Below are 14,114 nucleotides of genomic sequence, written 5' to 3'. Positions count from 1 at the left end.
ATTCATAATGGCAGAGCCCTCATGGTTCAATCACCCCTTAAATGTCCTACCTCTCAATACTGCCACATTGGGGATTAAATTTCAACATGAGTTTTGGAGGGAACAAATATTCAAGCCATGGCAACCTCTTAACATTATATATATATATATTTTATAGATCAATGGTCCCCAACCTTTTTGAAACCAGGGGTCAGTTTCATGGAACACAATTTTTCCACTGATGGGGATGGGAGGATGGTTTCAGGATGAAACTCTTCCACCTCAGATCATCAGGCATTTGATTCTCACAAGGAGCATGCCACCTAGATCCCTCGCATGCGCAGTTCACAATAGGGTTCACACTCCTGTGAGAATCTGATGCTGCCACTGATCTGAAAGGGAGCAAAGCTCAAGTGGTAATGCTTACTCGCCAGCTGCTCACCTCCTGCTGTGCGACCCAGTTCCTAACAGACCACTGACTTGTACCATTCCACAGCATAGAGGTTGGGGACCCCTGACATAGGAAGGATCTCATGACTTTATGTGTTTATCACTGAAAATGCATGCTACAGAGGAAGAGAATATGGTTAACGTCTATTTCGTGTCCATCTGTGATGTGAAATGGAAACTGTATCAAGAATTTGGTACTGATAGAATACTAGCTATGGATAGAGCAAGAGCTTAACTTGCTCCAACCAAACACTGCAACTAAAATATTAAGAAATATTTCTTAGATGCGGACACAACCAAAGAGTGTTATTAGACATTCAAATGTTTGAAACATTTGAAACATCAGCATCTGAACAAGAAGAGAACCAAATGTGCTGCTCAGAGAAAAATCTCTCCAAAATTTCTGGATTAATACGCAACTCAAAAGTCCGAAACTATCCGACAAAGTCTTCAAACATTTGCTCTTTTAATGACTTACAATTGTGAATTAACATTTTCTAATTTAGAAGAAAATAAAAAGTAAGAAAAAGTCTGCATTTAAAAACTGACCTACAGCTCAGGGCATCCATCATCAAACCTGTTAAAAGTTAGAGAAACACATTAATGATAAGACATAATGAGAGAATTTTACTAGGTGCCTCTGGGTACCACTAATTCACAACTAACATCCAACAAACCAAAAGAAGAGAGTTGCTCTCTCCCTGGGCACAAGTCATTGGGGTGGATTTTGTTACTATACAATTTTTATAAATAAGAAAACTGTTATTCGGGTAAGTAAAATAAGCAAAGTCGTAAGATTATATACACCAGAAGCATACCTAACTCACGTCTTCACAGTTCTAATTCAGACTCTTTGCTTTATACCATTCCTTCTCATAATCAGAGCCTCTAGTGTGCTTTTGATATATTGCAAGGCTCTAGCTACTTAAACCATCAACTTAAAGGAATACTTATTCTAGAATTCTTACTGAACTGATGGCTACCAGCTAACTAAACTTCTACACAACCAGGCACTGGTTGTTCAGCTTACATTTAAAAAAAAAAAAAAAAAAAAAAATCCTCCTATCCTACCAAATTGTCTTCTTTTTGCCACCTAGAGAGAGCATTCAATACAGTCCAAAGCAATGCATATTTGAGTCCAGCACTCTCTCTATTGTAATGGCACTCTATTCCTCCCTGGACCAAAGTACCAATTTTTTTCCCTACCCCACAACCTACACTCCCTCCCCAGCTCCAGACCTGGACATAAGATAAGGAGCATCCAAATACTGGATCTTTTTTTTTTAATACCTCTTCTTTTTTTTTTTTCTTTTTTTAGAATTAGTTGAAATTTTATTAACATGTTGTCCATAATTAGTTCACCAAAATGAATGAATTTTACCTTGTGAACATTATTAAAATACTTTCCAAACGCAAATTATGATGTGTGCCCCAAACTTTATAAATGTCCTGTTAAGATGGACTACCTCTTCTTAAGCCTTAAACCAACATTGAAGTTTAAGTTGAACTGAGGGTTCATATTCATTCTATTTGCCAGCCTTCAAAAGTCAATAGAACTATTTCCACTAGATGGCTGTCTTTACCAAGAACTGTAAGAGCTATGCCAGATTGCAGCAATTTGCAAGTTTTAAAGCTTACCTTTTACAGAGGTAAGCATATATGCAGCCATTTAATAGGCTCACTCCTAAAAAATGTCCATGTATTACTTTATTTGTTCACCCCCACATTGCAAAAAGTCAGTATGATAAAAATGTAATGTGTTCTAGAAAATAGTAAGAGAGAAATTTTATTTGTTTCAGGCTGAAAATTTCCTAAAAGATGTAAGGAATTTTGCCCTGGAGACTGAAAAACATATATAAAAATTATCTCAGTGTAATTGTTCATATTGTCAGATCAAAAATTACTTGTTGGTTATAAAAATTATGTTCTTTAATATTTAAGAAAAGAGATTGGCTATCACTACTTATACTTGGAATTTGTTTTGCACCTTTCTCTAGGTCATAAAGGTATTTTAAAGTTAAAATATAATACATTGAGTAGAATTTGTTATATGCTACAATTTCTACTGTATCAATGAAATTGTTTCTTCCGCTCACATGTTTTGTTATTTCCTTAGTATTTGATTCCTTGTTATTCGATTAGTACAAAAATTCAGCACCAAGTTTGGAGAGGATTGGTTGGGTAGTTAGTTGGTTGTTTTTCAGTAAACTTTTTATTGAGGCATAACAAAACTAACAAAAGTGCACAAATTGTAAGCATATAGCTTGACTGATTTTTACAAAGTGAAATTAACGTAAATGTTTTTGTGCAATTGTATATTTTATCTTTTTAAATTTTATTTGCTATTTGTTTGGTTATATCCAAGTAACCAGCACCTAGATCAAGAACTAGAACACTGCCAGCCTCCCAGAGGTTCCTAATCACCTCGCCAAAGTGGTGACCATTATCCTGACATCTAATACCACATAGATGGCTTTTGCCTGTTTTGAAGTTTATATGAATCATCCCACTTGTTTGGCTTTTCATGGTGTTGATGAGAATCATCTACTTTGTTTTCACTGCTATGTATCACAACTTACTTATTGATGATCATTTGTGTGGTGTCCAGTTTGGAGCTATTATGAATAGTGCTGTTATGAAGTTTCTGTATATATGCTGAATCAATATGTGTATGCATTTCTTTGAGTGAGCATATACCTAGAAGTGGAATTGCTGGGTCATGAAATTTGCATATGTTCAGCTCCTTAGTAAAGACTGCCAATTTTCTGAAGTAGTTGTACCAATCTACACTCCCACAAGCAGGATGTGAATTCCACTATTACATTTCCTCCTCAGCACTTGGTATTATCAGTCCTTTGAATAGTAGCCATTCTGGTGGGTATATAGTGATATCTCATTATAGTGTTAAATTGGTTTTCCCTGAAAACTAATGAAATTGTTTGTATGCTTATTGGTTAAGAATGTTCCAATCTTTTCTTCATTTTGTATAATATTTTCAGGCTAGGTGCAGTGGCTTATGCCTGTAATCCCAACACTTTGGGAGACCAAACTGAGAGGATTGCTTGAACTCTGGAGTTTGAGGCTGAAGTGAGCTATGATTGCACCACTGCCCCCCAGCCTGGGCCATAAGGCAAGACCCTGTTTCCAAAAAAAAAAAAAAGACATGTTTTCTATCTTTTCTTTATTAATTTGTGTGAGTTAGTGGTAAGATATAAATATATTGTAATTATCTTCTCCTACTCTGGGGCTTGACCAGTTATGGTCCTAATATTATCTTTGATGAGTAAAGTTCAGTTTATCAATTTTGTCTTTTATGGTTAGCACATTCTTTAGGTCCTCTTTTTAAAATCTTTGCCCAGATAGTCATCAGACTATCCAAAGTCAATGTAAAGGAATAAATTCTAAAAGTAGCAAGAGAGAGGCAACTAATCACCCATAAAGAGAATACCAGCCAGGCGCAGTGGCTCATGCCTGGAATCCCAACACTTTGGGAGGCAGACACAGATGGAGGAAAGTGGATCACCTGAGGTCAGGAGTTCAAGACCAGCCTGGCCAACATGAAACCCCCCTCTACTAAAAATACAAAAATTAGCCAGGCATGGTGGTGCAGCCTGTAATCCCAGCTACTAGGAAGGCTGAGGCAGGAGAATTGCTTGAACCCAGGAGGTGGAGGTTGCAGTGAGCTGAGATCATACCACTGCAGTCTGGGCTACAGAGCATGACTCCATCTCAAAAAAAAAAAGAAAAAGAAAAAGAAAGAAAATCTCATCAGACTAGCAACTTCTCAGCAGAAGTCTTATAAGCCAGAAGAGATTAGGGTCCTATTTTCAGTTTTCTTAAAGAAAAGAACTGCTGGCAATTAGCCAGGTGTGGTGGTATGCACCTGTAATCCTAGCTACTCAAGAGGCTGAGGCAGGAGACTTGCTTGAGCCCAGGAGGCGGAGATTGCAGTGAACCGAGATCACACCACTGCACTCCAGCCTCGGTGGCAGAGTAAGACTCCATCTCTAAAAAAAGGAACTGCTGGCCAAGAATTTTGTATCCTGCTAAACTAAGCTTTATAAATGAAGAAGAATTAAAGTATTTCCCAGACAAGTCAATGCTAAGGAAATCCATCAACATTAGACTAGTTGTACAAAAAATGTTCAAAGAAGTTCTAAACATGGAAATGAAAAGGCAATACTCACTATCATAAAAGCACACAGAAGAATAAAGCTCACAGGTCTTATAAAGCAATTTCACAATTGAGACTGCAAAGCAACTAGGTAACAATTAACATCATAATGGTAACAAAAATTCACATATCAATATTAACCTTGAATGTAAATGGACTAAATGCTCCATTTAAAAGACATACACTGGAAGAATGGATAAAAAATAAAATCCAACCAAATGTTGCTTACAAGAAACCCACCTAATGGGTAAAGACATTTACAAACTCAAAGTAAAGGAGTGGAAAAAGACATTCCACACAAACAGAAAACAAAACAAGCAGGAGTGGCTATTCTTACGTCATATAAAACAGACTTTAAACCAACAACAGGAAAAAAAGACAAAGAAGGTCATTATAAAATAATAAAAGAAACAATTCAACAAGAAAATGTAACAATTCTAAACATATATACACCCAACACCAGAGTACCCAGATTCATAAAATAAAAACTACTAGACATAAGAAGAGAGATAGACAGCAATACAATAATAGCGGGGAATTTCAATACCCCACTGACAGCACTGACAAGGAAGTTTGTAGCTTGCCTACATCAAAAAGACAGGAAGATCTCAAATTAATAACCAAATGTTGCACCTCAAGGAACTAGAAAAACAAGAACAAACCACACCCAAATCTAGCCTAAGAAAAGAAATAACAAAGATCAGAGAAATTAAGACCAAAAAAAAAAAAACAAAGGATGAAGAAAAAGTTGGTTATTTGAAAAGGTAAACAGGCTGATATACTTCTTACTAGGTTAACCAAGAAAAAAATAGAGAAGATTCAGATAAGCAAAATCAGAAGTTATAAAGGAGACATTATAACGGACACTACAGAAATACAGAAGCTCATCAGAGACTACTATTAGCACCTCTATGTGCACGAACCAGAAAACCTAGAGAAAATGGACAAATTCCTGTAAACATAACTTCTCAAGATTGAACCAGGAAGACATAGAAATCTTGAGCAGACCAATGACAAGTAGTTAAACTGAATCAGTAATTTAAAAAATATCTCCTGACAATAATAACAAAATCCAGGACAAGACAGATTCACAGCCAAATTTTGCCAGATGTACAAAGAACTAGTACCAATCCTACTGAAACTGTTCCAAATGCCAAGGAGGGAATTCTCCCTTACTCATTCTACAAAGCCAGTATCACTCTGATACCAAAGCCAGGCAAGGACACAACAAAAAAAAGAAAACTATAGGCCAATATCGCTGATAAACATAGATGCAAAATCCTCAACAAAATACTAGCAAGCCAACAGCACGTCAAAAAGAACATCATGATGGGTTTTATTCCAAGGATGCAAGGATGGTTCAACATACACAAATCAATAAATTGGATACACCACACTAACAAAATTAAAAACAAAAATCATATGATCATCTCAATAGATGCACAAAAAGCGTTAGATAAAATTCATCATTTCTTCAGGACAAAAACTCTCAACAAACTAGGCATCAAAGGAACATATGTCAAAATAATAAAAGCCATACATGACAAACCCACAGCCAACATTATACTGAATACAGAAAAGCTAAAAGCATTCTCCCTAACAACTGGAACAAGACAAGGATGCTCACTTTTACCACTCCTATTCAGCATGGTACTGGAATCCTACCTATGGAAAGAAATAAAAGGCATCCAAATTAGAAAGAGGAAGTCAAAGTATCTCTGTTCACTGATGATATGATCTTATCTCTAGAAAAATCCTAACACTCTTCCAAAGAGTTTTACATTTGATTAATGACTTCAGTCAAATTTCAGGATACAAAATGAAGATACAAAAATCAATAGCATGTCTATCCACCAATAAAATCAAGCTGAGAACCAAATCAAGAACTCAATCCCATTTACAATAGCTAGAAAAATAAAATAAAATACCTAGAAATACATTTAACCAAGGAGGTAAAAGATCTCTGTGAGAATAACTACAAAACACTGATGAAAGAAATTGTAGGTGACACAAACAAATGGAAAAACATCCCATGCTTGTGAATTGGAAAAATCAATATTGTTAAAATGATCATACTGCCCAAAACAATCTCCATATTAAATGCAATTTCTATCAAATTATCAATGTCATTTGTCCTGGAATTAGGGAAAAAATCCTAAAATTCCTGTGGAATGCAAAAAGAGCCTGAATAACCAAAGCAATCCTAAGCAAAGAGAACAAAGCTAGAGGCACCACCTTACCTGACTTGAAATTATACTACGAAGCTATAGTAACCAAAACACCATGATACTGGTATAAAATAGACACATAGATCAATGGAACAGAACAGAGATCAGGAGTCAACTACACCTACAACAGACAAAGTCAACAAAAACATACACTGGGAAAAAGATACACTTTTCAATGAATGATTCTGGGAACACTGAATAACCATATGCAGAAGAATGAAACTGGACTCATGTGTCTCACCATATGTAAAAATTAACTCAAGATAGATTAAAGACTTAAATATAAGACCTGAAACTATAAAAATCCTAGAAGAACACCTCAGAAAAACTCTTCTAAATGTTGGCCTAGGCAAAGAATTTCTGACTGTCATCTAAAGCAAATGCAACAAAAACAGATATAGACAAATGAGACTTAATTGAACTAAAAGCTTCCATATAGTAAAAGAAATAATTAACAGAGTAAACAGGTAACCTACAGAATGGCAAAAAAGTGTTTGCAAACTGTGCATCTGACAAAGGGCTAATATCTAGAATCTACAAGGATTTCAAACTCAACAAGAAAAAAATAGATAACCCCATTAAAAATGGACAAAAGACATGAACAGATATTTTTCAAAAGAAGACATACAAGCAGCCAACAAACAGGTAAAAAGGCTCAACATCACCAGTCATCATTGAAAGGCAAATTAAAACTACAATGAGATACCATCTTATATCAGTCAGAATAGTTATTAAAAAGTCAAAAAGCAGGTATCAGTGAGGATGTGGCAAAAATGGAATGCATATACATTGTTGGTGGGAATGTAAATTGGTACAATCTCTACGGAAAACAGTATGGAGATTTCTCAAATAACTGAAAATAGAACTACCATTCAAACCAGCAATACCACTACTAGATGTCTACCCAAATGAAAAGAAATCATTATATCAAAAAGGTACCTGCACTCATATGTTTACTGCAGCACCATTCGCAATAACAAAGTCATGAAATAAGTATAAGTGTTCATCAATAGATGATTGGATAAAGAAAATGTGACATATATATACCATGGAATACTATGCAACCATAAAAAATAATAAAATCATATATTTTGCATCAACATGGATGGAGCTGGAGGCCATTATTCTTTTTTTTTTTAATTTATTTATTATTATTATACTTTAAGTTGTAGGGTACATGTGCATAACGTGCAGGTTTGTTACATATGTATACTTGTGCCATGTTGGTGTGCTGCACCCATCAACTCGTCATTTACATCAGGTATAACTCCCAATGCAATCCCTCCCCCCTCCCCCCTCCCCATGATAGGCCCCGGTGTGTGATGTTCCCCTTCCTGAGTCCAAGTGATCTCATTGTTCAGTTCCCACCTATGAGTGAGAACATGCGGTGTTTGGTTTTCTGTTCTTGTGATAGTTGGCTAAGAATGATGGTTTCCAGCTGCACCCATGTCCCTACAAAGGACACAAACTCATCCTTTTTTATGGCTGAATAGTATTCTATGGTGTATATGTGCCACATGGAGGCCATTATTCTAAATAAAATAACTCAGAAACAAAAAGTCAAATATAGCATGTTCTCATGTCTAAGTGGGAGTTAAACAGTAGATATACATGGACATCACAGAGGGCAATAATAGATAGTGGAGACTCCAAAGGGTGAGAGGGGCCAGGTGCGGTAGCTCACGCCTATGATCCCAGCACTTTGGGAGGCCAAGGGGGTCAGATTGCTTGAGGCCAGGAGTTTGAGACCAGCCTGGCCAACATGGTGAAACCCCACCTCTACTACAAATACAAAAATTAGCTGGGCATGGTGGCAGGTGCCTGTAATCCCAGCTCCTTGGGAGGCTGAGGCAGAGAATCACCTGAGCCCAGGAGGCAGAGGTTGTAGTGAGTCAAGACCACGCCACTGCACTCCAGCCTGGGCGACAGTGTAAGACTCTGTCTCAAAATAAATAAATTAATTATTTAACTAATTTTTTTAAAGATGAGAGAGTGGCAAAGGGAGTAAAGGCTGAAAAATTACCTATTGGGTACAATGTTCACTATTCGGGTCATGGGTACACTAAAAACCTAAAGTTCACCACTATACAATATACCCATGTTACAAAACTGCACTTATACCCCCTAAATCTATGGAAATAATTTTAGAAAATCATTGCCTATTCCAATTTCATGAATATATTCATCTACGCCTTCTTCTTGGAACTTTTTTTTTCAGCCCCCTTGGTCATTGCAAAACAGAAACAAAATTATTCATAAATTGTGGGCAGTTCAAGGAACATCTCCGCTGTGTACTTTCTCTTCCCTCTCCTCTCCAGAGGTGGGAGAAGTCAGAAGATGCTGCAAGTAGCTGGTTGATGGAAGTTTTTCACTTTATTTTCCATAAAACTAAGAATCAGTGAGAACTAGTGGGAATGTCCCCTTCCCCAGTTAGGACAATGGATGAGTTGAAGGGGAAGAGTCTCTGTTTACTGGACGCTGCACATGCAGAGGCCACTGAGAAAAGGTGAGCTCACTGAGTGGGTATGTTCATTGCTAACCTCGCGTACGCACACACAGGTTGTGATTCTTGCAAACAACATGGCTTCTGATCCTTCCTTTGCATGCAGCAGTCTTTTTAAAAATATATTGTATAATAATAATATGAATTTCTCTCTCTTGGTTTTTTTTTTTTTTTTCTGTTTTGTTTGTTTGTGTGTTTTTCTGTTTCATTTAGGGATAGGAGTAGGAGGGGAGAGGAAGAAAAAATGTCATTTGTCTGTTAGATCCTAAACATACAGAACTCCTGTATGGCTGAATCCAACTTCCTGCAGCATAGGGGAACTGGGCAGCACTTGCCTGGAAAAACTGGCTTCAATCAGAAGCTTTTCAGGGCTTTCTTCAAGGAGAATAAGAAGTTGTGGATTACTGTTAGAGACTGTGAAAAGTGGAATCATCTCTCTACTTGAGAATCACTGTGTAATTTGAAGATAATCTTGACATTTTCATGGTCGTCGGGGAAGTTTCAGGGGCAGGCATTCCAACTTCCTTTCCTTTTCCTCCTGTAAATTCTGCTACCATCTCGTCTCTGCCAGCTTTTGCTCTTGCACCTCCTCCTCCTTCGGCCGCTTAAGCTCACATTTCTCCCATTTCTTCCTTTCTTTCTCCTGGTCAGCTCTGGGAGAAGCCAGGTAGGCCTCATCCTGCTTTTGTCTCCACACCTGGGTCTGGTTTCTTTCTTCCCTTTCCAGGCATTCTGACACCAGGTAAGTCTGGTTTGTACCCATGATAGGTATCAGTTGGTTAATGAGGTCATCTGGTTGAAGGAGGCCTTCTAGCCATCCCACCACAGTCATCCGCTGATTCTTCAACATCACCATGGCCAGGAATGAATAGGTGTTCTCTCATAAACCCCGGGAGACCCTACATCCCTCAGGTTTGTTTGTAGAGCATGCCCAGAAGAGCATCCTAGAGAAAGAACTTTAGTGAAATAACTTTGGGTTCACAGAGTGTGTTGCAACAAAACTTATCAGAGACCTGTTGATCATCTCCAAGAAGATAAATCAAAGAGTGAAGCTCCAGGTTGGCATCATTAGGTGCCTGGCTATGTGTTCTGGGCTAGAAGACAGGGTGTGCCCTCCCATATTTCTATTCAAACGCTAGCATAAATGAAACAATGTCCCCAACAGTGTCAGTGATCCGGCTGCGAAGGTGAAGCCATATAAAACAAAGGGCAAGCCTAAATATATCAAGTATTGTGTAATAGGTAGACTGGAATGGAAGCATTATCAAGTAATAACCCCATCCAAGCAGACCCCTTGGTTGTGGTCTTGAGACAACATAGCTGTAAATCCTGTGGTCAGCTGTATTAACTTGCAGGGGTAGGGATGGAGGCGGGTTGAAAACGCTCCATACACTCTTTTGTTCATCCAAGCTGTCCTGTTCAGCAACCTCTATGTTCCAGTTATGCTGCTCCAAGGTATGGCAACACTGATCCATAGATTCTATGCCAGTTACATCCTGAAACTGCAGCAGCTTCTCTGTCTGCTCCTGTGTTAGATCCTGCTCCTCAGACATCGCCTCTATGCTCCTGTGGAGTTTTATTATTTAACCTTTTATATCTATATCTAATATATCTACAATTGCTTTTGATGTACAGTGAGAGCACAGTAAAAATTCATTTTCGTATGGATATCAAATTGTCCCAGCACCACTTATTGAAGACTTTCATTTCATTTCTATACTACAGTTTAATCTTTGTCATTAATCAGATAACATATATTGTGGGTTTGTTTTTGGATTTTCTATTCTGTTACATTGGTCTATTTGTCTATCCTCAGGCCCATGAGCTTTGTTATTTTAGCAATACAACAAGTCATGATATCTGGTAGTCTAAGTCCCCAGCCTTCTTCAGAATCGTCTTGACTGTTCTCAGTTCTTTGCATTTCTAGATGAATTTTAGGATAAATTTGTAAATTTCCACGGGAGGAACAAAAACAACTTCTGGGACTGTTACTAAAATTGAATTAACCAATAAATTCTTTTGGAAAAAATTGATGTCTGGGTGGTTTTGTGATGGATTGATTTAGCTAGGCAATACTATATCTCCCAGAATTCTTTTCCCTGATGGTTTTTGGTTAGGGTAGACCATAGAAGGCCTTCCTTGCAAGAGATTTGGAGAGTAGAAGTAAAGCAGCAGCTATAATTTTTATGTTCATATGTCAGAGCATGCATTATTATAGCTCATATACATTGTAGCTAATCTCTTGGCTCACCTTTGTTGATGTGGAAAAAACAGTCAGGTTGTAATTGCTCCAAATTACTCTGAATCCTCTTTCAACGCCTCCAACTCCTTGGCAAGTGGCACCAGTTTCTCCTGCTGGACACCCACATCACCAAGGCTGGAGGCAATGAGACTTAAGCTGATCCAGGTTCTGCCTCTGTTCTACCCCCTGATATCCTTCTTTCCTTCTCAACTGTCTGTCATACAGATTTCAAGGTCCAGCATTGGACACACAGACAGCCTTATAGAGGCTGTTTTATCAGCTCCTATATTATGCAAGGTTAAATTCCTATAACAAATCATAGATACATATGCATGTGTTTATATTTATGTATATACATACAGTGTGTGTGCACATGTGCATGTATGTGTGTACAGTCATGACTTGCTTAATGATGATGATACATTCTAAGAAATGTGTCATTAAGCAATTTCATCATTGTAAAAATATCATAGAGTGTACTTACACAAACCTAGATGGTACATCCTACTCCACAGCTAGGTTATATGGTATGGCCTATTGCTCCCAGGCTACAAAGTTGTACAATATGTTACTGTACTGAACACTGCAGGCAATTGGTAACACAATGGTATTTGTGTATCTAAACATATTTAAAGAGTATATGCTTGTTCTATGCTATTACCACTGCTACAGCATCACTAGGCAACATAAAGTTTTCAGCTCCATTATAACATTATGGGACCACCATTGTATATGCAGTCTGTCATTAACCAAAACTTTGTTATGAGATGCATAAGTGTATTTATTTATCTTATCTTAGTAGTTCTGCCTCTCTGATTGAAACCTGACTGATACAAACATCTTTACAATATTGGGTCTTCCAATTCATGAACATGGTATATCCCTCTACTAATCTGGTCATCTTTAATTTCTCTCAATAATAATTTGTAATTTTTTGGTGTGATCTTGCCCAAGTTTTATTATATTTATTCCTAGTTATTTGATGGTTTTGATGCAATTGTACATTTTATCTTTTTAATTTCCCTTGCAAATGTTCATTGCTGGTATATAAAATACAAATTACTTTTTTTATTTTGATCATGTATCTTGCAGCCTTGCTTAAAGTCAGTTATTAATTTTAATAGCTCATTAACTCTTTTGATTTTCTACATACACATTCATGTCATCTGAGCTGATGTGAGCTTCCTTCTTCCTTTTCTTGCCTTTTTGGACTGGATATGGCCTCCAATAAAATGTTGAGTAGAAATGGTGATAGAAGAGAAACTTGTCTCATTGCCCATCTCAAAGGGATGTCTTTAAATAGTTTACTCTTCAATATTATATTTTCTTTAGGTTTTTCTGTAAATACTGCTTATCAGATAAAAGAAATTATTTCCATTCTTAGTTTGCAAAGAGTTTTTATCACAACTGTTCTTTGCATTATCAAATGCTTTTTCTGTATCCAATAAGTAAGTCATATGATTTTTCCATTTTTTCTGTTAATGTGATGAGTTACACTGATTAATTTTCAAATGTCAAACCAACCTCAACAAAAGCCAATTTGGTCATGATTATTGTCTTTTTATATGTTGATAAATTCAATTTGCTAACATTTTGTTTAGAATTCTTCCATTTCTGGTTTTGAAAGAGATTGGCCTATAATTTTCATTTCTTAAGTGTCATTTTCAAACTTTGGTCCTAAGGTAATGCTGGCCTCTTAAAATTAGTTAGAAGTATTTTACCATTTTATACTCTCTGAGGAAGTTGTGTAAGATTAGTGTTACCTCTTCCTTAAATATTTGAAAGAATTCACCCATAAGGTTATCTGGGCCTGAATACTTCTTTATGGGAAGGTTTTAAATTACAGAAGCAACTTATTTAGTAGCTTTGAATCTATACAATATTGGCAGGTTGTGTTTAATACATCTTTTTATATTTTTCATGCCCACAAAATCTGTAGAAATGTCCCTTTTTCATTTCTGATGTTGGAATTATGTGCTTGCTTGCTCTCATTTGCTCATGCTATCTCCCTCTTTCTCTCTTTTCCTTTGATTTATTTGCTAGAGGCCTGTCAAATTTATTATTATTTTCCAAGATCCCACTTTTGGTTGTGTTGGTTCTCTCCATTGTGCACTTGTTTTCTACTTAATTAATTTCTTTTCTTACATTTATTATTTACTTCCTTCTACTTTTGTAGGTTTATTTTGCTGAATTTTTTCTAGTTTTTTTAGATAAATATTTAGAGTCTTCATTTCAACCTTACTTATTTTCTTTTTCTTTTCTTTTCTTTTTTTTTTTTTTTTAAGAGATGGAGTCTCCCTCTGTCGCCCAGGCTGGAGGGCAGTGGTGCGATCTCGGCTCACTGCAAGCTCTGCTTCCCAGGTTCACGCCATTCTTCTGCCTCAGCCTCCTTAGTAGCTGGGACTACAGGTGCCCGCCACCACGCCCGGCTAATTTTTTTGTATTTTTTGGTGGAGACGGCGTTTCACCGTATTAGCTAGGATGGTCTCAATCTCCTGACCTTGTGATCTGCCCGCTTCGGCCTCCCAAAGAGCTGGG

The 14,114-nt window shown here is 37.0% G+C and overlaps 1 pseudogene; it reads right to left on the bottom strand.

Annotated features, from left to right (window-relative positions):
* Nucleotides 1-9,581: 9,581 nt before the first annotated feature.
* Nucleotides 9,582-13,692, bottom strand: LOC101006333 (annotated as a pseudogene).
* Nucleotides 13,693-14,114: the final 422 nt, after the last annotated feature.

The sequence above is a fragment of the Papio anubis genome, chromosome 11 (assembly GCF_008728515.1).
Source record: "Papio anubis isolate 15944 chromosome 11, Panubis1.0, whole genome shotgun sequence".
Classification (NCBI taxonomy): Eukaryota; Metazoa; Chordata; class Mammalia; order Primates; family Cercopithecidae; genus Papio; species Papio anubis.
Note: the sequence above shows the minus strand (reverse complement) of the source record. Positions and strands in the feature narration are given on the sequence as shown.